The following is a 3,694-nucleotide window of genomic DNA, read 5'->3' on the forward strand; positions in this document are numbered from 1 at the left end:
GTTGCTTAACATCTGATAAAGCTAACAGGAAGTAGCATGCGGAGCATCCTCCTGATGATATCGCCTAGTTCCACCATTTGTTGGCGAGAAGCTGCTGGTGGTGAAGAGATTGAGATCAGGAAGCAGCAGCAGAGTTCACTCTCACTCACAGACGAAGACATGGCTGCACAGATCCTGCTGCTGGTGGCGCTCATCTCCAACAACATCCACGCTGAAATCCTCAAGATGGAAGGAGACTATCATGACTTCATCCCGAACAAAACAGCTGATGACTTCTGCTTGATCTCAAGATGGAGCGGTGATGAGAAGAAACTTCTGTGGAACTCTTCACAGCATCATGACTCCAGTTTGCACGGAGAAGCTTCTTATAGAATATACTCTCTGATGGTTTCAGACTCGGGTCACTACCAAGAACAGTGCTGGACCCAGAACAACATGACGCACGAGAGGAACTCCACTCTCCTGGTTTGCGGCACACGAAAGTTGAATCTTCAGTACTTGAACCCTTATGTTGGACAGACACTGGAGCTGAATTGTGACGGTGTGGGACCAAACCAGAGTGTCCAGTGGGCTTTTCTTCATAATAACCACATAACAGAAAATGTTGAATTAGCTTTATTATTATCGATGATGAAATATCTTCAATGTACAAACTACAGCAAGTGAAGAACAAATCATCTCTTCTGGTAACGATTGACGTAAGTTCTGATCAGTTCTATTATTACTGTCTGGAGAAGAACCATCAGAGCTGTGACGTACTGAACCACATTTATGTTTCTATACAATCACACAATTACAGTCACAGCTGGGTGGGAGAGAGTCTGGAGCTGAACTGCTCTGACATCAGTGGAAGCAAACCATATGTGTGGAGGATCTTTAAATCAGTGACTGAAGAGAGAGAGAGTGACAACTACACTTTGATGTTTCCTTCACTGACCTTGAACCACACAGGTTGATACATCTGTGATCGCAGAGGTCAGGATGATTTTTACTACCTGATTGTGTGTCCTAAGTCTGACCTGCCTTCTGATGTGTTCTTCACTGGAGAAGAAAACGTGACTCTACAATGTGGCGACTGGAAACAGTCTGATGAGATTCTCTGGTTCATGAAGACAAACAGAGCTGAAGGAAGACAATCACGTGTATTAAATGAAAGACAAAAAGACAGAATCTTTCGCTCCGACACGAGCCTGGTGATCACTAACATCTCTCTTGAAGACAGCGACGAGTACTGGTGTGTGATTATGAAAGACAATCATTGTGTGTTCAAATCTAAGACCCTTGTAATGTTTGGAGAGCCAGAGGTTGATCACCATTCAGTGAGGTCTGTGCTGCTCAGTGTTGTGATCTTCATGATGTGTGCTGTTGTTGTTGTGGTCTGGAGTAGCAGGAGTAGAGAGCAGCTCCCAGTACCAGTGGTGGAAGTGGAGATGTTTGATTTGTCTCCAGCGTCAGCAGATGTGCAGCCAGAGACTCTCTGAGGCTTCAACATGATCCACGTGTGTTTGGATTAATCTTTCTTTGACTGTTTGTTTGTAATCATTGTGACTCTTGTTTCCTATTCAGTGTAAATAAAGTGAACCATTGATCTCCTATAAAAGAGTCCCGTTTTCTTTCTTTAGAGATGTTGATGAAGTGTACATCAGATATTATTCTGCATTTTTTCCTCCTGTTTTCCTTCTTTCTGCTCCTCAGTCTGTTTCTTAATGATGTCTCTTCTCTTTTCAAATATTTTCTCCAGAAAACAAGGTGGTAAATAATCTGCTTACTGATCACATCACCAACTGCTTCACTTCAATAACAATGTATTTGACAAGAATGTCTCCCATCTTTCTGAGCAAAAGCATAAAAATATTTCTACACTTGTAAATGCAAGGATTTTGATTGTTTTTATTTTGTTACGTTTTCTATTATTTTGAAAACCTTTAACCGGAAATTTAAATTTCCGCGCGAGTGTCAGAAGGCAGAAAAGTTACATTCACGAGCAGAAACATGAGGTGAGAGCGAGACAAAGAGATGTTCCAGAGAATCCAGTGACCGTGCTTGATAAGGAGACAAAGTGGTTCTTTAATGTGTATTTGTAACATCTTTACCTTTTTTGTTCTGCTGTGTAAGTAAACTTAGACAAAAAGTGCGTTAAATCGGTGGCAAATAAAAACACTATGGTGCAGAGGTATGGAAGTAAATCAATGCCATCAGAATATTTAAAGGTGTATTAATTTCAATTATTCCATATTTTTTGATTCGTAGCATTTTACATTAATCATAACTGTGCCACCAGACAAAACCAAACGAGTACCGAGTTACTGGATCATACTTGCATAGACGATGAGGTGGCGCATCACTGCTGCATCAGTTTAGATATTTTCAGGACAAAGTATCAACTTTGTTTTAACGTCTGCAGTTTAAACATCTTAAACTACATCTCACGATCAATCAGTATCTTTGTTAAAGCCCCGCCCACAACCTCTGTTTGGCTCAGTGAGTTAATGGGATGTCTCGTCTTTTGGAATTGCGGGTTCGAAACCTGCTCTACAACTGAGTGTAAATGTTTATATTTGACATACATTAACACAAATACTTTATTAACAGATACAATCGAGTTTGAAACCTCTTGAGAGGAAGTTGAACAAAAATAAAACTGCAAGTTGACATGTATAACTACATTGACATGTATAACTACGTTGACATATGTAACTACGTTGACATGTATAACTACATTGACATGTATAACTACATTGACATGTATAACTACACTGACATGTATAACTACGTTGACATGTATAACTACTTTGACATGTATAACTACATTGACATGTATAACTACATTGACATGTATAACTACATTGACATGTATAATTACACAGACATGTATAACTAAGTTGACATGTATAACTACTTTGACATGTATAACTACATTGACATGTATAACTACTTTGACATGTATAACTACATTGACATGTATAACTACATTGACATGTATAACTACACTGACATGTATAACTACGTTGACATGTATAACTACTTTGACATGTATAACTACATTGACATGTATAACTACGTTGACATGTATAACTACGTTGACATGTATAACTACTTTGACATGTATAACTACATTGACATGTATAACTACGTTGACATGTATAACTACATTGACATGTATAACTACATTGACATGTATAACTACACTGACATGTATAACTACGTTGACATGTATAACTACTTTGATATGTATAACTACATTGACATGTATAACTACGTTGACATGTATAACTACGTTGACATGTATAACTACTTTGACATGTATAACTACATTGACATGTATAACTACATTGACATGTATAACTACATTGACATGTATAACTACACTGAAATGTATAACTACGTTGACATGTATAACTACATTGACATGTATAACTACACTGACATGTATAACTACATTGACATGTATAACTACACTGACATGTATAACTACATTGACATGTATAACTACATTGACATGTATAACTACACTGACATGTATAACTACATTGACATGTATAACTACATTGACATGTATAACTACACTGACATGTATAACTACGTTGACATGTATAACTACGTTGACATGTGTAACTATGCTCTCATCAATCATGAGGCCTTCATGATCATAAATCCTTTGACATCAGAATCTACTGATTGATCGTGAGATGTA

The 3,694-nt window shown here is 37.8% G+C and overlaps 1 pseudogene; it reads left to right on the forward strand.

Moving 5' to 3' along the window:
* Positions 1 to 435: 435 nt before the first annotated feature.
* LOC148060924 (uncharacterized) lies at positions 436 to 1,481 on the forward strand (annotated as a pseudogene).
* Positions 1,482 to 3,694: the final 2,213 nt, after the last annotated feature.

The sequence above is a fragment of the Callionymus lyra genome, chromosome 18 (assembly GCF_982586985.1).
Source record: "Callionymus lyra chromosome 18, fCalLyr1.hap1.1, whole genome shotgun sequence".
NCBI classification, from domain to species: Eukaryota; Metazoa; Chordata; class Actinopteri; order Syngnathiformes; family Callionymidae; genus Callionymus; species Callionymus lyra.